Below are 25,356 nucleotides of genomic sequence, written 5' to 3' on the forward strand. Positions count from 1 at the left end.
AATAGAATTATGGTCACTGGCCCCAAAGTGCTCCCCCACTGACACCTCAGTCACTTGCCCTGCCTGATTATAAGAGTAGGTCAAGTTTTGCACTTTCTCTAGTAGGTACATCCACATACTGAATCAGAAAATTGTCTTGTACACACTTAAGAAATTATAGAATTATGGTCACTGGCCCCAAAGTGCTCCCCCACTGACACCTCAGTCACTTGCCCTGCCTGATTATAAGAGTAGGTCAAGTTTTGCACTTTCTCTAGTAGGTACATCCACATACTGAATCAGAAAATTGTCTTGTACACACTTAAGAAATTCCTCTCCATCTAAACCTTTAACACTATGTCTAAACCTTTCTTTTAACTATGTCAGTGAGGACACTTAGTTTAAATGAGTTCAGTCTAGATATACAACAGTTAATGTTTCCCTTCTGATTAAGAACATTCTGTCATTCATTTAGATTATGGTTGATCTACGACATAACTCCATCAACCTGTCCCTTATCCTTTAAAACTTGGGATCACAAACATCTTCTAACTAGTTTCAAAGTTAATAATTTATCTAGCACCAATTGACATTTGTGTGAGAGTTCCAAAATCCTACTACTGTGCACTTGAAATATAATTTCATGCCTGAAAAGTCTGATTTTAACTTAAGATTATGCCTCTCAATCCTAGACTCCCAACTCAGATAAATAGCTCCTTTCATTCTACCCTGTTTGATCAAATCATCCCTTTTACTTTCAAATTCCAGAGATACAACCCTAAGTTTATTCAATTTCTGTGTATAGCTTAATTCTCTAACTTAAATTTACACTATAGCCTCTTCAAGGCCAACATATCCTTCAAAATATGTAATGTCTATTGCATCAGTTGTGATCTAACAAGGGGCTTTAAATAGCTGAAGCATGACTTGTACTTTATAAATTCTTTATGTCCAAAGTTGATGATCTCACATCTGTCTGCATTGAAAACCATTAGCCACAGACTTGCCTATTCACGTAATTTATCAACTAACAATACCATTAAAGTCACAGAATTTCCCAAGGCACTTGACAGGAATATTATAAATCAAGAAAGGACACTCAGTCACATAAGGAGTTTACAGATGAAATAACCAAAGCTTGGTCAAAGAGGTAGGTTTAAAGAAGCATCTTAAAAGGTGGAAGGCAAGGTAGAATGAGTGTAGAGAAGAAATTCTAGAGCTTAGGACTTTGGTAACTGGAAGTACAACTAATACTGATGCAGCGATTAAAATCAAGCATGTTTAAGAGGCCCAAATGCCTCAGGTTTGAGGGACTGGAGGAGGTTACAGAGACAGGGAATTGTGAGGGAAGGATGTTGCAAGCAAGATGTTGATTTACTGGAAGTCAATGCAAGGTAACAAATATCTGGTTATTGGTTAACAGAACTTGCTGCCAATTAAGCAGAATTCTAGATAGTCACAAGTTTACAGAAGGTATAACATGGAAGACTGGTCTCAGTATGGTGGAAGAATCAAACCTAGAGCAACAAAAGCTTGAGAGAGTTTTAGCCGCTGATGGACAATACCAGGTGATATTATAAAGTGTGAAGTAAGTGGTCTTGGTGATGATATGGATGTTGAAAGCTTAGCTCGGTGTCAAATCTGACACCAAAATTGCAAACTGTCTGGCTGTCAAGGAGAGGGTTGGAATTGGTAACTAGGGAAGGGATTTTGTTTTGGGAATCAAAAACAATTTTCTCATCTTCCTAATATTTGATCAGAGGAAACTTCTGCTCAACCAATATCAACAATCTGACAAATTAGTAACAATGGAGAAGTTGTGAGTGGTGATGATGAGGTAAAGCTGGATGCTGTCACGTTCCTTGTGAAAATTAACATTTTTTTTAGTGATATCACCCAGGGGAGGAAGGAGATGGATCATTGTCAGACATGTAGGCATTGATGCAGTAGTAGGAAGCCATCTTCTCTGACACTACAAACTGATGAGTAAGGATGGAAGTAGGTGACAGCAGTTCCATTCAGTTGAAGAGACATTGGAGAGGTATGGCATGGTCAACATGACTGAAGACTTTGACACAGCCAAGAAGGATGAAGAGGAATAGTTTACCTTTGTTACAGTTACACAGGATGTCATGCTTTACTTTCTAAAGAACATTTGGGCAAGCATGAATAGGAAAGGTTTAGAGGGATATGGACCAAACACAGGCAAATGGGACAAGCTTAATTTGGGAAACATGATCAGCATGGATGAATTGGAATCAAAGAGTATGGTGCTGGTGCAGTCCTCACTTTCTCCATTGGACCAACGGGTCTATTTCTATGTGCAGGATTATTTGACTCTCTAAATGTCTTGGCACAGTGGTAGATTGGAAACCTGACTGCAGGAATTAAAACATCGGAATTTAAGCATCTGCCAGAACGGATTTAGCAGACAATGGAATTAAGGACTTTGGAGAGTGGAGATAAAGCATTTTTTTCTTAAAAGAAGAACAGTGATGATGACAATTTTAAAAGCAATGATGGACAACATTTGGAGACAGAAAACCATTAAAAATCAAAATGATGGAAGGAGTCATTGACAGTGGTATCAAACAACATTCACTCAGTAGTAAATTGTCTAGTTAAGCTTAGTTTGAGTCTGCCAAGTGCACTCACCTCATTATAGGCTTAGTAGGAGCTGGATGAAAGAATTAAATCCAGAGGCAAGTGAAGGTGACTGAATTCAACCCTTGAATTCAAAGCTTTTGACCAAACATGGCACCAAGGAACCTAGGAAAACTAGTGTAAATGCGAATCGGGAAGAAAGTTTCCAACTGGTTAGAGATACCTAGCATGAAGGAAGATGATTATTGTAGGAGGCTAACCATTTTAGTTCTAGTTAAATTCTGCAGGAGTTCCTCAAGATAGGGTTCTATGACTAACTATCTTAAGTTGCTTTTCCCTCCATCCTAAAATCAAAAGTGGCAATGTTTGCTGATGACAGCACAATGTTTAGCATGATTCAAGAATTTTCAGATACTGAAGCAGTCTGTGCCCAAATACAGCACGACCTGGACAACATTCAGTCTTGGGCTAATAAGCAGCAGTAACATTCATATCACACAAGTGCCAGACAAAAAGAATATCCAACAAGAGAATCCAACCATGACCACATGACATTCAATGGCATTACCATTGTTGAATGCCTACCTATCATCATGGGGTTACCACTGATCAGAAGCTGAACAGGACCAGACATATAAATACCGTGACAACAATGGCAGGTTAAAAGCTAGGAATTACGCATCATGCTCTGCGTGAACAAGTTATGCCTTAGGTCCTTTTGAAATCCCCTCTCACTTTAAACCTATGCTCTCTAGTGTGGACTCCCCCATCCAAAGAAACCCCATCCATGCCCCTCATGATTTTATTAACCCCTATAAGGTCATCCCTCAGCCTCCAACACTCCAGGGAAAAAAAGATCAATAGATGTTGTTTATTTGGACTACAGTAAAGCCTTTGATAAGGTTCCACACGGTAGACTAGTCAGTGAAATTAGATTAGATTTAGATTAGATTACATTACAGTGTGGAAACAGGCCCTTCGGCCCAACAAGTCCACACCGACCTGCCGAAGCGCAACCCACCCATACCCCTACATTTACCCCTCACCTAACACTACGGGCAATTTAGCATGGCCAATTCACCTGACCTGCACATCTTTGGACTGTGGGAGGAAACTGGAGCACCCGGAGGAAACCCACGCAGACACGGGGAGAACGTGCAAACTCCACACAGTCAGTCGCCTGAGGCGGGAAGTGAACCCAGGTCTCTGGCGCTGTGAGGCAGCAGTGCTAACCACTGTGCCACCGTGCCGCCCACACGGTAGATCACATGGGTTTCAGGGTGAGCTTGCCAACTGGATACATAATTGACTTGAAGGTAAGAGACAGAGGGTGGTGGTAGAGGGTTATTTTTCAGACTGGAGGCCTGTGGCCAATGATGTGTCACAAGGTTCGGCGCTGGGTTCACTGTTTTTTGTCATTTATATAAATTATTTGGATGAGAAAATAGGAGGCATGGTTAATAAGTTTGTGGATGGCACCAAAACTGGTGGTACAGTGGACAGTGAGGAAGGTTATCAAAGATTACCAAGCAATCTTGATCAATTGGCTCAATGGGCTGATAGATGGCAAATGGAGTTTAATTTGGATAAATGCGAGGCATTGCATTTTGGTAAAACAAACAAGGACAGGACTTTCACAATTAATGGTCAGGCCCTGAGTAGTGTTGTAGTGTTAGATTACTTTCTTGAGATCCTTAACACAACTGCAATATGCCAACCTCTGAACATCAAAAATTTTATTAAACAAGTACAAGCTGTGGACGATCCCTTAACACTTCGCAATGCCTGCGAAGCTTGTCAAGAGAAACATCCTGAATAAAGGAACAGTCCTTCCTTTATATAGAATCTTTACATCACAGTCAGTAGTGCCCACAAGACGACCTCCAGCCACTCCCCACTGTCACATGCCACTCAAGACACAATGAAGTGACCTGACCATCTCCAGAAACAACGTAATGTAAATCATCCCTTAATGGCTAGATCTGTTGTAAATTGTATTTTTTTCTAACTAAAGAATGTGGTCAGAATTCCAAATGCAATGTTCTTAGTGATTCTGAATGGCATGAGATGACAACGCAAATAGTAGGAGTTGACAATGTAAATTTACTTCTGAATAGTCAGAGATGGCAATGTAAATTTTTTACATTGTACCTGCAAGACAAAGACATACCACCCGAAGACAGAGGCATACCACCTACCCTCAGGACATCCAATTTTAGCAGAGCAAATTTACCCTTTAATATCGTAGTAGAACAGAGAGACTAGGAGTTCAGGTACATAATTCTTTGATGGTTAGAAGGCATTTAGCACACATGCCTTCATTGCTTAACCTTTAAGTATAGGAGTTGGGACATCATGTTGAAGTTGTAGAGATTGTTGCTGAGGTCTATTCCGGAGTACAGTGTGCAGTTCTGGTTGTTCTGTCATAGAAAGGATCAGATTCAGAAAAGATTTACCAGGATGTTGTTGGAAATGAAGGGTTTGAGATTTAAAATGGGATAGATGAGCTGGGACTTTTTCACTGGAGCCTAGGAGGTTGAGGGGTGACCTCAAGGAGGTTTATAAAATCATGAGGTGCATAGATAAGATGAATAGCAAAGGTTTTTCCCATAGGTGGGGGAGTTCAAAACTAGGGGAGATATTTTTAAGGTGAGGAGAGAAGGATTTAAGGAGGATACGAAGGGCAATTTGCTGTTTACACAAAAAGAGTGGTTAGTGTGTTGAATGAACTGCCATAGGAAATGGTGACGCAGGTACAATTACAACATTTAAAAGACATTTGGATAATTATATGAATAGGAAAGGTTTGGAGGGATATGGGCCAAATGCAGGCAGGTGGAGCTAGTTTGGTTGTGAATATGACTGGTGTGGACAAATTGGATCAAAAGGTCTGTTTCCATGATGTATGCCTGTATGACTCTCTTCAGCCTCTCCCCATAACTCAAGCCGTCCAGTCCTAGCAACATTCTTGTAAATCTTTTCTGTACCCTCTCAAGTTTAACAATATCTTTCCAATAGAAGGAAGACCAGAATTATATGCGGAATACTAAAAGTGGCCTCACCAGTGTCCTGCACAGCCACAACATGACATCCCAACTTTTATATTAATGTTATGATCAAATGAAGGTAATGTGCCAACTGCCTTCTTCACCACCCTGTCTACTTGCAACTCCATTTTCAACAAACTATGCACCTGCACCCTAGGTCTATTTGTTCAGTAACACTCCTCAGGATCCTACCATAAACCGTAAAAGTATTGCCCTGATTTGTCTTACCAAAATGCAACATCTCACTTTATCTAAATTAAATACCAGCTCAGGAGTTCTGATTGCACTGTAGTCTATGAATACATTATCTAACACTGTACAGAGGTTGCACTGACTACTGCTAAAACAGCAGGCCAACAGCTAAGGCTGTATCATCTCTGCCCTGTTTCATTTCAGAAATGTGTGGGGTTCTAATGGACATGCTGTGGGTCAAGTTGCATCAGAAATTAAGCCCAGCCTGATTGAAAAGCACAATTCTAAACCAAAACCTATAGCTTACAATTGAGAACTACTAATAATTGTGCAACTATGTCTTTTAACTATAAATCTCGAGGCACCTTTCCGATTGTTATCTCACATCATTATTGGAGCATTCTGGTGGATTACCAATTTAGCCGAGAGACAGCCCTTTGGGACACTGAAGAGAAAGGCATACTGATCTTTTTCATTTCTCTTTAATGACATCAGAGTCCAAATTCAGATCAAGTTTCTGGGCTGTTTGCCCAAACAATTCTTTCATAATTTGGAGCCCCGAAGCAAGCAGCAGTAGGGATTTGTTCAGCTATCATGCAAGACTCAGCATTGCGCTGAGAGGGACTTTATTGTAAATCGGGGAAACAATTGCAGTAAGGAACAGTGCAAGACTTTTCCAACTTATACTGGAGCTCTCTTCAAGGGAATGATCCGTAGGTCCCCACTACATTCTGACTCAATTCACATAAATCTGGAGTAAGCAGACAGTGACAATTATTTATTCTGTTTTACTTATGACCAATCTTATTGGTTAACCGACCTGATATCATGATATGCCTCAATGTCAGATTTAATCAGATAATTGCTCCTACCTTGAGAGATTTTAAAACAAAGGAACTATACAAATGTAAGTTGTTGTATCTGGCTCTGAGAATGGATACTTGGAACATTAAGTTTGGGATGTGTGGAACAACCTACATAGTTACTTTTATAACACTAAAACCTGATTTTGGTCATTGTTTGGGATTAGCTGTGAAAAGTTAACTTAAGACTGGCTATATCAGCAAGTGTTCTTATGTTGACATATCGAAGGGTTTAGTCCTTAGCGTGATTGGATCATAGAAAGGTAATTATTTCCTGAAGTTCCAGCCCTCCAGCTAATGTAACGACTGGTTAATGGAGTTTAATGTGTCCATATTGTGGTAGAATGACCAAAGATTTTTAAACACATGCACCAGTCACGTTCCTTTTACAGTACTCAGAGTGAAGTTATGCAGTTCAGTTATCAAGATCACAAGAATGCCAATTGTTTAATAAATGTCTCTTGCCTGTTTTCTTGGAAAGTTAGGTGCCTTATTAATGTGGAAATGATGGCAATACGTTATCCTGTCAATGGGAAGGTGTCTTAAATCTTTGAGAGTCTAATTTCTGAGCAAGACAAGTTTACATCTCCGCTGGACGTTCTTGATGATTTCCTAGATGGTGTGGCTCATTGGCTGGCTGTGGTGGTCTAGGAGTCTTCCACCCAAATCCAGATAGATCCAGAGTCAGGGCTCTGATAGGTGGCGTTTCTGGTTGGATAAGTGTTTGGTGGTGCTAAGATTCACATCTTTACTTGGCTGAACTTCAGCAGTACTTCTACACACATCTGTGATTTCTTAAGCAATGGCTTTTGTCAATCTGTACCTATATCCATGAAGCTTAAACAGGACCCCTTGTGCACTGTACTAAACAAACAATTTGTTTAATTTATCAGTTGTTTGGTTTGAAGGTTGTTCAGCCTGGTAGTGTCTTTACACATGTTAAACACCACACAAATCAATAAAAGATACCTTCAAAACCCCTTGTATCACCTTCATCACCTGAGACTGCATCATCTATCTTTAAACTCAGTAACTAATCAAAATTCCCTGTAGTGTAAAAATGCAGCAATTAGAAAAGTTATGAAAACTAAACCTGATATATGGCATATGTTCATCAGGTTGGTCTCTGGGATGACAACATTAGTTTATGATGAAAGACTGAGTAAGCTTTTTTTAAAAATTCAAATGTTAGGTCAGCATTTACTGCTTATTCCTAATTGCCCAGAGGGCAGTTAAGAGTCTATCACATTGCTATGGGTCCAGAGTCACATGTAGGCCAGACCAGGTAAGGACAGCAGATTTCCTTCCCCAAATGGCATTAATGAACCAGATGGGTTTTTACAATACTGACTTTATGGTTATTTTTAGATTCCTAATTCCAGATTTTTATTAAATTCAAATTCCACCATTTGCTGTGGGAGGATTCAAACATGGGTCTCTAAAATATTACTTGGGTTTCTGGATTAATAGTTTAGTTAGAAGACCATTGGGTTATCACGTACCCTCCCTGAGTCTATACTCTGTGGTGTTTAGAAGAATGAGAGGTATCCTATTGAACCATATAAGTTCTGAATAGCTTGACAGGGAAGACAGAGAAGTTGGTTCCTCCGCTTAGGGAATCTAGAATATGAAGACAAAATCTCAGAATAAGGGACTGATCATTTGGGATTACAATGAGGAGTGAATCTCTTCACACAGAGCTTTGCAAATCTTTGGAATTCTTCACTCCATGGATTGTGGATGCCATGCTGCTGAGTAGAAGATTTGAGATAGACAGATATTTGGTTTTTCAGAGAATCAAAGGATTTGAAGAAAAGATGGAAAAGTGGATTTGAATGATGGAGCAAATTAAAGGGGTTCTTTGGCCTATTCCAGCTCCCATTTCTTATGTTATGTACCAATTCTCGAGGTCTGCATGCATCAATGTGCTTATTACTTCGTGTATGAGAAAAATCCTTGCAATGCATTGGGTAATGTCACCCTCATTCTGACAACAGCATCAAACTCCACCTGATATAAACGAATGACTTGGATTTGAAACTTGAGGCCACAACTGAAATTTGATAATTACACCAAATTAAAGGGGAGAGCAAATGATAAGATGTCTGTGATAACTGTAGGGAATAGTCTGGCATAGTAAGCAGCCAGATGGAAGTTGCAGTTCATTGTTGAATAATATGAAGTGTAACATTTTGGGAATAACAAATCATTAAACTTTTGTTGGAGTGGTGGATAGTTGGTAAATGGATTTCAATGCAGATAAGTACAAGCTGATGCACTATCTTGGAAAGAAAATTGAATTATAGAATCCTTACACTGTAGACAGAAGCCATTCTGCCCATCAGGTCTGCATAACCCTCCAAAGACAGGGACACAGAGTACAAGAGCAAGGAGGTGATGCTCAATTGTACAGGACACTTGTTAGACAGAGCTAGAGTACTGTGTACAGTTTTGGGTGTCACATTATCAGAAGAATGTGAACATATTCGACAGAGTACCACAGAGATTTACGAGAATGGTTCCACGAATAAGAAACGTCAATGACGAGGACAGATTGAACAAGATGGGGCTGTTTTCCTTAGAAAAAGGCTAAGAGATCTGATACAGGCTTTCAAGATCATGAGTGGGCTGAATGGAGTAGATTTGGAGGAACTATTTCTGGTTGTAAAAGAAGAGGATCGCAGCACAAAGATTTAAAGTGGTTTACAAAAGAAGCAAGGGTGATACCAAAATAAATCTTTTTACTCAGTGAGTAGTTAAGGTATGGAATACACTGCCTGGAAGTGAAATGGAGGCAAGTTCAATTGAGGAATTCAAAAGGGCAGTGGCTGATTACTTGGATAAAAATACTGTGCCACAGTATGATGAAAAAGCAGGTGGTTGGCACTAGGTAAGATTACTCAAATGAAGAGTTGGTGCAGACATGATGGGCTGAATGGCCCTTTCTGCACCATAGACTTTTGTTATTCTGAAAACAGAGGAGGGGAAAGGTGCAGACATACAATTGCACAGGCACCAAAACGTGTTTAAGAATACAAAGCAATGAGATAATCTTTGGCTTGTAAAAGTCCATAGTTAGAGGGAAAAACTTCCACTCCTCCTTCATCTTTAAATTCTCAGTCAAATTACTTTTTGAAGTGCGGCCATTGTTATTACGCAGGAAAGTTTGGCAGCTTGCATATAGAAAGAGTGATGATCCATGAAGAATGATGAAGATAAATATCTAGGTAATCTGTTGTTGATGGAATTTTGCCAGTCACCAGAAGAACTCCATGCTCTTATTTGAATAGTGTCACAAGATATTTTACATTCTCCCAAACAATTTGGCACGCCCCATTCTCATCTCTCCTGAAAGACGTCACCTTTCATAGTACAAAACTCCTAATAGTGCTCTGACGTGGCAGCTTAAATTATTTGTTCAAGTCCTGAACTGGGACTTGGACTTAAGACCTGGTTCAAAACATTAAAACACAGTATACAATTTTGAGCACATTTTTTGGAAGAACATAAAAGCAATGCAAATTAGCCAGATTTTCATTAGATTATTATGAACAATAAGAGGCGTAGTTATGCAGGAAGATGTGGTTAGAGTTTGCTCTGCAACAAACAAACTAGTGGAACAAAAATGCTTGAGAAACTCAGTAGGTCTGGTACCATCTATGGAGAGTGAAGCAATGTTGAGTCTGACGTGACTCTTCTTCAGTTCTGAAGAGTTATATTGTTTCGCACTCACAGACGCAGCTCGACTTGCTGAGTTTCGCAAATACTTTTCTCTGTTTATTTAAAATTTCTGGCATTCACAATATTTTGCTTTTATTTAAGAAATTAATGGTGACCCAACCTGCATCTTCAAAATTACAAAGGACACGGTTCCTTCACATTACAAAAGGGGAACGATAACGCCAATAATTACAACAAATGAAAAGAAAGGCTAAGGTAGATAGAGATATAAGGGAAAGGTTCAAAAATTAGTTTAGATTCGTGGGAGAAGACAGATGGGGCATCGTTTAAAGTCCTTATCTAAAGACAACACCTCTACAACACAATGCTTTCTCAGGACTGCATTGGAATATGAGCCTTGATTTGTGTGTTCAAACACTAAAGTAGTGCTTGAATGTGGGTTAGCAAAAAGGACATTGATGGCAATGCTAAAACAAGCATCAGAAACATCTAAAAATGAAACTCTCCTTGCTATTCTTTTGCAATGTCATGAGTGATTAGTCACTGGCAGCAACATATTTATAAACCGAGTAAAACTTTCTACCTTGGTTTAAGGTGTATGTTAATTCTTCAAATAGTTCTCCAATCTAAAACACTAACATGAAAATTTCTACATGCAGTTATTCACTGGTATTTAACAGAATGCCACAGTGGTCGATGCTGGGACTGAACCCAATGTCTGAAATCACAGCCACTATGCACGGTAATTAAATTTATGGATGACAAGTCTAGATTCAGAGAAGGCGGTTAATCTTTTACAAGGGAGATTGACAGCAACTGAGCTTTTTTCTGTCAAATGCAGTTCAGTAAGACAATTGCAAGGTGCAGTGCTTTAGAATTAATTTAACACAGGTACTTTGTTAATGGAACCAAATTACAAAGGGAAAAGCTGAAACATCTCAAGGTTTACAGGATTGGGAATCGCTGGGTATTGCAGCAGTTATTGCCCCTCCCAAATTTCCTTGGAGAAGGTGGTGGTGAGCTGCTGTCTTGAGCTGTTACAGCGCATGATGTAGGAACACCTACAGTGCTGTAGGAAGGTAGTTCCAGGATTTCTGAAAACAGAGTAGGGGAGAAGTGCAGACATAGAATTGCACAGACACCAAAAAGTTTTTAAAAGATATAGAGCAAGGATTCTGACTGAACGACATTGAAGGATCAGAGATATATTTCCAAGTCTGGATGGTGAGTGCCTTGAACGGGAACTGGCACGTGGTGATGTTCCCATGTATCTGTAGGCTTTGTTCTTCTAGAGGCAGAGGTCACAAGGTTGGAAGGTGTTGCCAAAGGAGCCTTGGTGAGTTACTGTACTGCAGCTTGTAAATAAGTACACACTACCACATTGTGTCACTGGTGAAGGGAGAGAAGGTTGAAGGCCTTGATGAAGAATGTTGATGGTTTGCCAATCAAACAATTAGCCTGTGCTTTATATTTTCCTGAGCCTGGAATGGATTAGCTGACCCAAGTAAAGCTGGGCCTGTGATTTTGCTATGGACAAGCACTTGGGATTCTCGACTCAGAATTAAATAACGATACCAGAAGTTCAATATCGAATGCAATTCTCATAAGCAAACAGAGTGAAAATATAATAAAAACATTTATTAAAACATTTGGGTATGCTGCTATAACAATTGAGCTCAAATTTCCAAATCAAAATAAAGATACAAGGTGTTGTGCTCCCTCTTGTCACCTTTTGTTTATACTGACACTCTCTACCTCCCAAAAACTTGTCACATTCCCATGTAATTCCCCACAATTCCATTCAACATCTATAAGTGATGTTTGTTAAAAGGCTTCCAGCATGCTACAGGGAGAAGGTGCCTCAGGACCTCAAGATACAATAATGATCTCCTATACATAAAAAAAGCAAGGGACAGAAGTCTGACTGTTTAAAGTACAGAAAGATCACGTTACTTTCCAATACCAGCAAAATTTTGGTTAGAGTGTTTGGTCTGATGATAGCTGATCAACCCTTGAAAGTTGGTAGGGAATTCAGACTGAATGCAGAATAAATGACAATTTTTGTCTAGATACACAAAGCACAGACAACAAAGTATGGGCCTGTACACTAATTTTGTAGATCTTATATTTGATAGCCATCAAATAATGCCATTGTCAAAAATGATATGAATAATCAAAAGGCCAACAGCTTCATTAGCCGCCTCTCAAAGAAGCCTGATGAAATTACAGACTATACATCTCTAACTAAACTCAGGTTCACGGAGTCACTGCCATCACCATCTCTCAAAGGTCAGAAACAAGGGTTCAGTCCAGCAAATAAATAAGACTTCTGGAGTGCTCCCACTAATGCTATATTTGTTCCATCATAAATAAGATGTGACTGGATTAAATCACAAAGAATGAAGACCTCAGCAGAGCCAATGCATTCTCTTACAATGTCAAATTGAACTGAGCGAGACATGAATCATGTTTGGAGGATTCATGAATGACAAAAGGAGCATACTTCAAAAAGTGAGACCCAGATGCACCTAACATATATTTTGAAAACCATCAAAATAAGGCAGTTCCCTCTGGTCAACATTGACCAATGGTCGAGTGAGCAGGAGGTTGCCAATGGAAACAACTGGTATACAACAAGAAGAAAGGAACCTACAAATCTGAAACAAACAAGTACAAGTTTGAAGACAGACACAAATTAGTCTGCTTCTATTAGAGTCTTTCCAAGCCAGGGGTTCCAGTACTCCAACTGCTCAAGAGCCTGCAGAACAAAAATTGGTCTCTTCTGTCAGCAATCACCTCAAAGATAATCATGATGATTATGGGAAGACTTATAAAGAATCTACCACCTTCACTCTGAAAAAGAGGACTGGGGCATTTTTAAACTGGCAACCTGGCCAATATTTATCTCTCACCCAATATCATTAAAAAACAACAGCTTATCTGGTCAGCATCTTACTACCATTTGTAGGAGTTTGTTGCATGGAAATTGACTATCACAGTAGTGACTAAATTTCAAAAGTTATTCATTTGGTAGCTAATTTGGAACATCCAGAGGTTGACAAAGGAGTTATTTAAATAGAACTGTTTTTTTTTAAAACAAAATGAAAATAAGATACTATGCAGTAAAATTTATTGGTTATGTCAGTTACTATATTGTGTCAGGTCCTAGTCAGGAAAAACTCATTGAGATGATAGCAGGATCAAACTTCTTTACCTATTAAAGGAGAGATGACAAAACCAATTGACTTTACAGGGCATAGGTAGGTTAGCAGAACGGGCAAATAAAATGCAGTTGGAACTTAGTACACAGCAGTAATGAAGTGATGCATTTTGGTACAATGAATAGTGAGAGGTAATATAGAATTAATGGCACTATTCTGAAGTGTGTGCATGAACAGACTATTGATATCAATTTAATGTACAAATTGACAACAGGTTTAGGTAAGAGAGACAAGGAAAACCTGTTCTCATAAACTAACAGTGTTGGGACCAGGAACCGATATTTAAAGTTTTGGGCAAGAGATGAGGGGAAATGAGAGGAAAAATCTTTTTAAATCAGAGAGTGGTAGTGGCCTGGAGCTTATTGCTGATGGGGGAGGAACCAAAGATTAATTATTCCACAACTTGCTGGGTTATGGGCAGAGAGAGGGCTAATGGGGTGGATTGGATTCTCCCCTGGAAAGTTAGAACAGACTTCATGGGTTGAATGGTTTCATTGTGTCACGAATGAGACACTGAAGTTCTTTCCATTGGAGGATTTCATTAAAATGACACTTTGAATGAATGAAGTCTGAGATGAGATTATTAAAAAAAATCACATGATTTTCAGAACATCTAAATGCCTAATCAGAAAGCAATGAAAGTAAAACACAGTCAACATTAGGTACATATACTCTATCAATCAGATTCTATAATAACCGGAATTTTTTTACAACTAATTTTATTTTTGATAGTACTATGCCGACAATGCAGTCTTAAAAACAACTAACAACATTAAATTAATTGTCACTCCGAAAAAGTTGCTGTTAGACTTTACGTTGAAATTATTAATTTGTGGAATCAGTGTTGGCTGTTGTTCCTCAACAAGGATATACCGCTTAAAGCAACTGACACTGAAACAGAGCTCAATTTTGTCAGAAGGCTGTGGCGTCAACCTAGTCTTCAGTTTTGGTGGTTTTACTGTGATGCCCTGCTGTGTTGGGGCCCTCCATTTCCCAGCTGCTATTCCTCTCCCCTCAAAGGCACAGCAGCATTCATGTTGTTTCCGGATTATTGCAGCTCCCTGTTAACTGGCACAACCCGTTACCCAAGCATGCCGAATAATAAAGATTTTACTGTGGCGTTTAAATGAAAGAGGAAACAAAGAGTATAATACTTGAGAAATGAATAGGAAAAACAGCACAGGGAAGGCTAGAGATTGAGACTAAGATTTTTGTTTAAAAGGGTACAAAAAGGTGCATTGAGCTAAACTGCTTTCTTCCTAGTGTACAATTCTGATTTTGACATAGATGTTGCATTTCTTTATGCTGCGCCAAACTTGAATGTAGGCTTGAAAACAAAAGGGTATTGTGATAAACCACATCACTCAATTATTTAGTGAGAATAATCTTTAACTAAACTGGACAGGAAACTAGCTAAAATAATCACATTCCATCCTCGTGCATTGTATTTGGTAGTTGTGCAATTCAAGAATTTGGAGTGGATGAAGATGTTGGGAGCTTAAAAAACGATTTGTGCACATCATAGTTTTTGGCAGAATCATTTGAAAGTGAATTCAAAGTTGCCTCAAACACAGAGGTATCCTCAGCAAGCTACATGCCTATTAATCTTTTCCGTTCGCTGAACTGTCAAAAGCAACTCAGGAATGGATGTATTGATACACCACAATTGGGTAAAATTGGTCAGCAATATCAGTAAAGAAAGATATCATTAACAATAATGAAAAGCGCGTGTACGTACACACACACACACACACAGAATAGCAGATTTAAGACAATGTCTTCATGATCGATCAGAATCCCAGAGCAGTACCAAGTTTGTTTATCAGATATTGCAAGGCCCTCAAGCTATCAAAATCTTTAGTGACTTGTCACAAAATTCATCACTTCAGCGCAAAAGACAAGTAGTTAAATTCTATATGCTGACTAAACTGCAACAAATCTATTTTTAACAAATATATCTCCCAAAATTAAATGTGATTTGTGCTGAGTATTCAAAATTTGATCAAAGAGATATTCTTTCCCTCTCCCCATAATATGAACATTTCTTCAGATGCAAGTATTGCTGACTTCCTGATGTTTATGTGCTTCTATTCCTTTGGCGCCATGTTCAGTTATTATGCTGAGATGGCAGTTCTGTCTCATTTTAACAAAGAAAAGTATTAATTTCCTCACAAATTTCCAGAAAATCACGACAACTGATGAAGAACAAACTGCCAACATAGGTTGGCAACACAAGGCATGCGTTGTTAGAATGTATGATCCCAGTTCTCTACACAGTCTGCTTCCCTATGCCAAGAACTCACAAGTTATCAATTTTAAACCATATTGAAAAGGTCCACAACTTTGCACATTGAGACTCACAATATATATATGTACCATTGCGCCAAATTATTCCCCGCAGTTTCTAAATTACCTTTCAGTAAACCTAAACTACAAGTTACATGGCAGGGTCACCTCCTATGCCATACTGGGATCGCCAAGGTAACCCTAACTTTTATCCCACTGAGATCTATTACATTGCACATGGGAATCTTCAGTCAGCCTAAGTATAGGAATCAGTTAGAAGTGTCAAAACAAACAGAGAATTAAATTAAAATGAGTTTGCTTCTGGCCACAAATACTGTATGGCAAAATCAGCCTCAATGGGACAGCTAAACACTTGTAAGCTGTATAGTATCCACGAGCTTTCATTTCCTCTTCTTCCAGTTCACTTCCCTTATCAACATCTTTGAATTTTTAACTTGTTAGTAATTTTTTTTGTTTAATACTGTGGATTATCACCATGCCAACTGTGCATGTGTTACCTGATACTGCAGAATTTTAACGAAACAACACCACCTCAACTTGGTGCAGCCCAGCAACGTTCTCCCAGCTAAACCAAATTATGGGTAAATTATTTACGTAGCTTTTGGCAGCTTCAGTGTATGACTGCACCTAACATTACATGCCTTGCTAATATTTATTCTGAGCAAAGACAAAGGAGGACAAGGAGTCTAAAGGTTGCATCAGTTACTTATAGTTGCCACAACTCCTTGGACTGAGCGCATTTTGCTGGCTGTAGCTGATGAACTCGAATACCAGCTGCCTGCATTCTGCAAGTTCAGGCTCGACACTCTGATGTCAATCTGATTAGTGTGCGTCATTAAAATTCCCAGCTCTGAGACAACCTTGTCTCTGATGTGCTACAGAGCACATTTCTGCTCAATGGCAAGCCAAACGCTTCCCTTTGAGGGACACTTGGTTTCAAACATCTCTTTTGCATATACGCTGCTATAAATCTGTTTTATAAACTGGCACAGCCTGTTTTTCTTTCTTTAAACAAAAGTTCACTGAGGGCCATAGGCAACATCAAAGGGATAGTTGAGAATTAGAAAAGAAAATATTAAACAAGCCACTTGTTGATGCAACATGATTTTTCCTGACAATTTTCAACTCTTAACGACTCCCTGGTCTTCTCAAGTTGCAGACTGGGCAACTTTTATTAAACCCTATTGCATTCAAATAGAAAACAACCCATAGTCAGTGGTGTGCAATAAATCAAATTTATTTTGTGAATTTTCTTCAAAGCGTCTCATCAACAACATACTGTCTGAACAAAATATTTGAAACAACTGTTTTGTACACTATTTCTCACAAAATCAGTTACGTTCTTGTCACAAGAAAATCATGAAATAGAACTATCTTACTATAACTAAAAAGACAAAACTACCAAGTGTTTTGTTGTTTTCTTCCCCAGTTTTGGAGTTAGTGATTTCCCTTTTTTCATTGGAAAATAACCTGCATTTTTCTTGTTCACAGATCCATCAAAATGATCAACTCTACATTTTCACAAAACAGGTAATTCATCCCCAGTTATAAATTGTAGCAGTTCTTCAAATCAAAAACATTAAACTGCAATCCATCGTCTTTGGTTAATTATAACATTTTGCACAGAGATGAGAAAAATCTTCAATCTCTAGTTAGTTAACTCTGCCAGAGTGATAAGACCCTACAAATAACTTGGCACTCATTCTGCAGTATCATATGAGCAATTGTCATTTTTAATTCACAAGACGGGCGCATGGGTATCCACAGAACAGAATGAAATTCCAACTAACAGAAAAGGGAATGCAATGAAACGATATGACTTCATTTACACAAAGACAAAGTATGCACCAATTTAAATTTACAATGGTAGAGTTCCACAGAAGGTGACCATGCCCCATCAAGTCTACATCAATTTATTTCCATGTACAGGATACACTTGATTGAAGTTCTTTCACGATTGTCACCACATCCTTTCAGATTCCTTTTTTCCCCCCACCAAATATGGTGTCAAAAATAAATTATGGACTTGCCTTATAATGGTTTTTGATGGAGGATTCCACACTCGTACCATTCATTGTATAAGGAATTTATTTTCTAACATTCACTTTTTTAAAATTTGCATCTTCTCTTTATCATTCAGATCAAATTTGTACTTGAGATATGAGAGATTGAGTTCCAGGCAAATAATGCCAATTGGAAACGATTTCTAGCACAATAAGAAACAGTCTGTGAGGAGGGGTTCTGAGGAAGGATCAACGAACCTGAAAAGTTAACTCTCATTTCTCTCCACAGATGCAGTCAGACCTGTTGAGCTTTTCCAGAAATTTCGGTTTCTGATTTCCAGCACCTGCAGTTCTTTTGTTTTTTTATTTAAACCATCTGTGAATCTTTGTTCTTTTCCTCAATTCACTCGTTTTACATGGGTGTTACTATCTGGCTAGCATTTATTGCCCTTCCTGTGCTTCGTTTCAGGAATGTTATGTAACCTTTTCAATTGAGAGTAAAATATTGAGGCAAGGCTTTCCAAACAGTTTAATTTTTGACTAAGAGTGTTGTTCTCAAGGCAAAAGTTTATTGTGCACGGAAGAGTGCAGTTGATTGAACCACAATGGTAAGGACTGTCGTTGTGTAAATGCAAGCCAGGTACAGACACCATCTTTCTATCTCAGAAGGAGATTAATGCACCTTTTTGGGTTTCGCAGACCATCTACCATACTCATAGCCAATTTTATTTAAAGACTTCTAAACTAAAATTAAAATTCATAAACTGTAGGGCTGAAACTTGAACTCTTTCTCTGGACCAGATCTATCACGTCTTCTGGATTAAGAGATTCATAAGAATGTTGTCAGGGTTGGAGGGTTTGTGCTAAAGGGAGAGGCTGAACAGGTTGAGGCCATTTTCTCTGGGGCATCGGAGGCGAAGGGGTGACCTTATACAGGTTTATACAATCATGAGAGACATGGATAGGGTGAATAGTCAGGGGAGGGGAGTCCAAAACCAGAGGCCATAGGTTTAGGGTGAGAGGGGAAAGATTTGAAAGGGACCTAAGGGGACACGTTTTCACGCAGAGGGTGGTGTGTGTGTGTGTGGAATGAGTTGCCAGAGGGAGTGGAGGCAGTTGTACAATTACAACATTTAAAAGACATTTGGATAGGTAAATAAATAGGAAGTGTTTAGAGGCTCGAGCCAAGTAATGGCAAATGGGACTAGACTAATTTAGGATACCTGGCATAGATAAGTTGGACCAAAGAGTCCATTTCTAAACTGTACATCACTACGATTCTATTCACCCAATTATGTCACCAAAGCATACTTTTGCGTGTTGAACATAGTTATCCAGCTCAATAGCAATTTCCGGTTCAGCTCTGGGATTTACCCAAAGGTTGGCAACTGAATACCTCTGATGTTACAGCAGATGGACTTATGTAAGAATGGGATCAAATTCACTGCATTCAGTAGCTAAACATTATGTTTAGCTAAAAACAAATGCTGAATTTGGCAGATTTTATTTGGACTCAATTTGACATTAACAAACTTATCTTTTGCAAAATCTACTAACTGTTCTTAACAGTATAAAATAATGGTGGGGTACCTACTACTTTTTGCCTCAACTCCTTCCAGAACCACACTACTTTGTTATGTTTATTTCAATACCTCTGGACACCTAATTTTTTTTACGAATGACATATTCAGCGAATCAGCGTACATGGTATTCAACAACTGATTTAATGGCATAGTCTTTTTTTCCAACTAACTTGGAGTTTTTATTTTATGGTTGTGCTTATAGTCAAATCAGAATGATAGTTAAACTGCAGGAAGATGTAAGGCTACATTAACAAGGAGCTTGAAGTGATTCACATAATAACGTTATAAATCTTATGTAAGTACAGAAAATGCTAGAAATATTTAACAGGTCAGGCAGTATCTGGAGGCAGGAGGTTGCTCTCCACGGAGTTCACATTTCAGTGTGATGAGCTTTTATCAGAACTGGGAAAGGTGAGATGTAACAGGTTTTCAGAAACGGATAAAAGTAGGTCTGTGACAGGATGCAAGTTAGGGGAGACTGAGAAACAAATTCTTAGTCTTGCACAGCCAAAAGGGTATAATGATGGGTCCACATATTGCATGTTGATAGAGGAGATGCCAACGGAACAGCAAATTGGCAAATTAAAATTACAGGCAACCAAGCACTTGTGGTCATGTTTGTGGACTGAGTGGAGGCATTCTGCAGAATCACTCAATCTGCATTTGAACTTTCCACTGTCAAGGAGACCACACCGTAGTTAATGGGAAACACTAAATTGGAAAGAATGTATGGGCATGGACTGTGAGGAGGTAGAAGGGCAAATATCACAGCTAGTGTTTGCGTGAGAAGGGGTCACTATGTTAGTGAGGAGTGAGTAAGAATAACATGGAGCCAACGGTCCTTGTGAAATGATGAAAAGGGAGAGTATGGTAAGATGCATTTGGTGGTGCCATCACACTGAAAGTGATAAGAAGGATGGAAAATTATGATTTGAATATTGAGACGAGTGAGGTGGAAAGAGATGACAAAAGGAATCTTATCATGGTGCTGAGGGGGAAGAGAAGGGGTGAGAGCAGAACTGCAGGAAAATTTGCAGACACTGTAGCTGTCAACAAATCAATCATGATGGATTCAAATTTGTTTCAGAGAAAGGTAATTCATATAAAGTTGTTTATAATTGCTGGATGTCACAAATGCTTTCCAGCTGAAGGATACATTTTCAATTCAGAAAAGCAAAATACTACAGATGCCGGAAATCTGAAACTGATCTAAAATTGTCAAACTCAATTGTGAGTCCAGGAGACTACTGGGTGCCGAGTCAAAAGATGAGGGTGTTGCTCCTCAAGTTTACTTTTACTTCCCTTTTGATTTGTTCAAAACTGATTATATTTTTAAATTTCCTCACTCCTACTGAATGTTCATTACCACCTGAAATGTTAAACCTGTTTCTTTCTGAGATACACTGAGTATTTCCATAATTTCCGGTAGCCAATTTTTTTACAGAAGGCATAAACAGCAAACTGATAAATAACCAGTTAATCTGCTTAATGGTGCTAGTTGAGGGATAAACATTGGTTAGGATGCTGGGAAAACTCCTGTGTTCTTTGCTGAATAAAGACGTTTTTTTAATGCCCATCTGTGTAGGCAGATGGGGCCGTGGCTTACAGCCTCAACAGAAAAATCACTCCTCTGGCAGTTCAGCACACCCTCGATTAAATAAATACTAAACAAGACAAGAATGATCGCTTTTCTTGACAACCTGCCAACAAAGTCACCATTATTCCATCACAAGACAGATCTAGACTTTGTAGACCAGCAGTTATAAAGGGTTTGATATGCACTAACCTGTCATCAGTTTATGCTTTTAGTTTTAACATTTACTTAGAAAAGGTTTTTGAATATTTTTGTTTGAATTGGGAAAGTTGATGAAATGAAAAAGGATCCCGCGGTTTACTGACCTCAGTCATGAAAAAGAGATAAATCAATACAGATTCAGCTGAAGAACTGCTGAACCAATGCCAACATTTCCACTGGGAAGGATTTTTGAATATTTTTGTTTGAATAGCGAATAACTCAAATGGACTGGCATACGAAGCAGCTTGCAGTGATTACTGACCTCATCATGAAAAAAGGCCAAAATTAATATGCACATAGCTGAAGAACCACTGAAATAATTAGTGGACCTCCACTGAAAGTAATCCTGTCCTCACCCCCACCATCCCAAAAGTGGCTGGCAAAGTCTCCCAGACAATCTTTTCTGATGCAGTCATCAATACTCACTATTAAAACATTATGACTGTGTTTGCTCAGCAAAAGGCCAACAATAGTTTGGCAAGCTGTCAAAGAACATGAATGGAATCTGCACTTACTGCAGTGTATTTAAAAATGGAGTGTGCAAGGAAGGATTTTCAACCAAATATGTGGAATGAGTATAATTGGAGACTTGCTTCGTTTTAAGAGTCAAACGTTGTTTAATTTGAAGGTAATACCTACAAAGCCATCATGGCTTGAATGTCCTCTTGGTATTGGGGTTTGTGAAATAAGTAAATGAGCTCATTAACAAGAGTACATTAAATCTTGCATAGCCCCTCTGTTATTTCTCAGTTTTTGATTGAGGCATGCACTGAGAGAATAATCATGCAGCAAGTTAACTGTGTTTCTAAACAAAAATCTGTCTGGTAATGTATGTACTAACAGTTTTACAATCCCGGATTGTGATGACTTTAGGAGAACAAAGGAAAAGAACAGAGAAAATGAAGGATGAAAATGTGAGGTAAAGGAAGAAGGGAGGCTGGGTGGGTGGGGTGTGGGGGGGACCAGAGTGAGTAATCAAGGCAATGAGATCACCAGGAAAAGAAAGACCAGGACATGATGAAGGGTGTGCATCTGTATGCAGAGAAATAAGACAAAAGGAGTATAAAAGCTCCAGAAGCCTTAAAATAATTATTTGGAAAGTTCAACGCGAGTTTTATAAAAACAAATATCTGCATATACACATGCCCAAAGCACTTCATGGCTAATAAATTAGTCTTACTGTGCGGAAAGGTGCCACAGACTTACTAAGGTAATGAGCAATTGATTTGCTTTGACCCATTTTGTGGGTTGAAGGTTGGTAAGGACACAAAGAACCCTTCTACCCTTTTTAATAGTAGCATAGTAATCAGACCAAAATCCTATCTGAAATATTGTGCTTTCGAAACTGTAACATTCCCTCAGCACTCTCCACCTCCTGATGCTGTCTTGCTGTGTTCTCCCCGCCTCCTGCTTGTCTAATCTACTGTAATGACATCCAAACTTATAAACTCAGTTAGAGACAAAAAACAGCAGTTGCTGGAATCCAAAGTAGACAAACAGGAAGCAGGAAGAACACAGCCGGGCAGCATCAGAAGGTGGTGAAGTCAACGTTTCAGGTATAACCCTTCTTCCAGGCCTGAAGGAGGGTTATAGCCGAAACGTTGACGCCTCCACCTTCTGATGCTGCCTGGCTTGCTGTGTTCTTCCAAACTTATAAATTAATGACCGGCAATGGAATTTGAACCTTTAAAAATTGGATGCAAGAGTAAAATGAGTAAAACTGACAATTAAAAAGTTGATTTTATATTATTTTCTCATCAGTTAAAAAAATAAATAAGGTCAGCTTACAGACGTTTTCTTAGTTACAGATGCTCTAGAACACTTTGACTTCAGCCACTGTTCTGTAGATCAGCTGGAGTGACACGACTGCCAGGTGATCACAATTTTCCTTTGAGGAGTCTAGAAACAAATGTAATCATGTTACTTTACTATATAAAAAGAACAATCCAAAATCAAAAATGTTATGTCTATTAAGTCAGTTAATTTACTTTAAAACTTGCCAGCTTCAAGGCCAGGCTGCTCAAACATCATTTTTAAACTTTTTCAAAAATGTTCCTAAAGATCTTATAGTTTAGGTATGAACTTACCTCTAAAACAGTATTTAGTGTATAAAAATTTGTGGAATTGCAAGACTCCTATACTGTTTCAGGCAGTATCATACAGTCATAGAGATGTACAGCATGAACACAGATGCTTCGGTCCAACTCGTCCTTGCCAACCAGATATCCTAAATTAATCTAGTCCAGCACTTGGTCCAGATCCCTCTAAACCCTTCCTATTCATATACCCATCCAAATGCCTTTTAGATGTTGCAATTGTACCAGCCTCCACTACTTCCTCAACACGCACCACCCTCTGTATAAAAAAATTGCCCCTTAGGTCTTTTTTAAATTTTTGCCCTCTCACCCTAAACCTATGCCCTCTATTCTGGACTTCCCCACCCCAGAGAAAAGACTTTGTCTATTTACCCTATCCATGCCCCTCATAATTTTATAAACCTCCACATGGTCACCCCTCAGCCTCAGACATTCCAAGGAAAACAGCCCCAACCTATTCAACCTCTCCCCATAGCTGAAATCCTCCACCCTGGCAACATCCTTGTAAATCTTTTCTGAACCCTTTCAGGTTTCACAACATCCTTCCGATAGAAAGGAGACCAGAATTGCATGCAATATTCCAAAAGTGGCCAAACCAATGTCCTGTGCAGCCTCAATATGATCTTCCAACTCCTATACACAATACTCTGACCAATAAAGGAAAGCATACCAAATGCCTTCTTCACTATCCTATCTACCTGATTCCAAACTTGGGGTCCCTCGTGATCACTGATTTTCAAAAAAAAGTACAGATTGAGGAGAAATAGGCCATTGAGTCCCTCCAGTCTGCTCACCCTCATAACATTTTGACAGAATCAGCCAAACTGTAAATTATCTTCTGCACTAACATGGGCTGTTCATGCCAAAAATCTGCTGTTGATAGTCAGAGACTATAGTCCAAATCAGTTAGTTTTTGGTTGAAATCCTGAAGTTCCATCAGTAATAGGTGACAAGCTTGCAGCTTGGGAAAGGACTACAATTAGTTAAAAAACATTTTGTGCATTTTAATGCATTGAATACAGGTAGAAAGGCTCAAAGCTGAAGTCTTAGAAATTACTTAGCAAGCTTCCTGACAATGGAAGCCAGTTTCAATAAGGGAGACAGGCTTACTGTAAAGTGAGGGGCTTATGAATGGAGAGGCCTGGAAAATGGTTACTAGTAAAGACAGAAAAAATAACAATTGCTTGGCATGGGAACCAAAAGTTTGGGCACACTCTAAGGTTTCTTGGTATGGAATACAAATTTTCAGATTTTAAAGGAATTATATAAAGTAACACAACTGTGTGTTGCACAACGATACAGATCAGAATGTTGCAATTGACAATATACCTGAAGAAGGTCAAATTAGTTCTGATGATTGAAATGAAGCCATCAGTCCCAAAAGTGAAAAGTCAAATATTTACCAGAAAAAAATTAGTGAAGAATGTGACTATCATTAGTAAATCAGTGAAGGAAAACATAACTCGCTGAACGTACAGGTTGAGGAGCAAAAGGGCAATCTTGTGGATTTTGAAAAAGTCAATTGATGACAGGGCAAGAACGTCGCTGGCTAGGCCAGCATTTATCGCCCATCCCTAATTACCCAGAAGTCAGTTAAGAGTCAACCACTGAGCTGTGGGTCTGGAGTCACATGGAGGCCAGACCAGGTAAAGATGGGCAGTTTCCTTCCCTAAAGGATATTAATGAACCAGATGGCTTTTTCTTGACAATTGACAAAGGTTATCATCATCAAGATTAGTCTCCAAATTCTAGATTTTTATTGAATTCAAATTCCAACACCTGCCACAGTGGGATTTGAATCCATGGGAGCTGAGAAATTACCACGATGCCATTGCCTTCCCAGTGAGAACATTGAGTATAACAATGGAAGGCAAAAAAAAATGTAATCTTGGACAGTGACTCTCTGAATGAACATGCCCCTAGAAAGGGATCAGAGACCAGAGAGAGAGAGAGAGAGAGAGAGAGAGAGAGAGAGACAGAGAGAG

General features: G+C 38.9%; 1 protein-coding gene across 5 annotated transcripts in view; it reads right to left on the reverse strand.

The window, feature by feature from the left end:
* Positions 1-25,356, reverse strand: part of znf592 (zinc finger protein 592) — a 198,980-nt gene that overhangs the window by 105,856 nt on the left and 67,768 nt on the right. For all 5 annotated transcript variants that reach the window (XM_043680575.1, XM_043680570.1, XM_043680571.1 and 2 more), the window contains one exon: positions 23,064-23,174. The gene's annotated coding sequence lies outside the window, so the exon portion shown is untranslated. The remainder of the gene's footprint in view (positions 1-23,063; positions 23,175-25,356) is intronic.

The sequence above is a fragment of the Chiloscyllium plagiosum genome, chromosome 40 (genome assembly GCF_004010195.1).
Source record: "Chiloscyllium plagiosum isolate BGI_BamShark_2017 chromosome 40, ASM401019v2, whole genome shotgun sequence".
NCBI classification, from domain to species: domain Eukaryota; kingdom Metazoa; phylum Chordata; class Chondrichthyes; order Orectolobiformes; family Hemiscylliidae; genus Chiloscyllium; species Chiloscyllium plagiosum.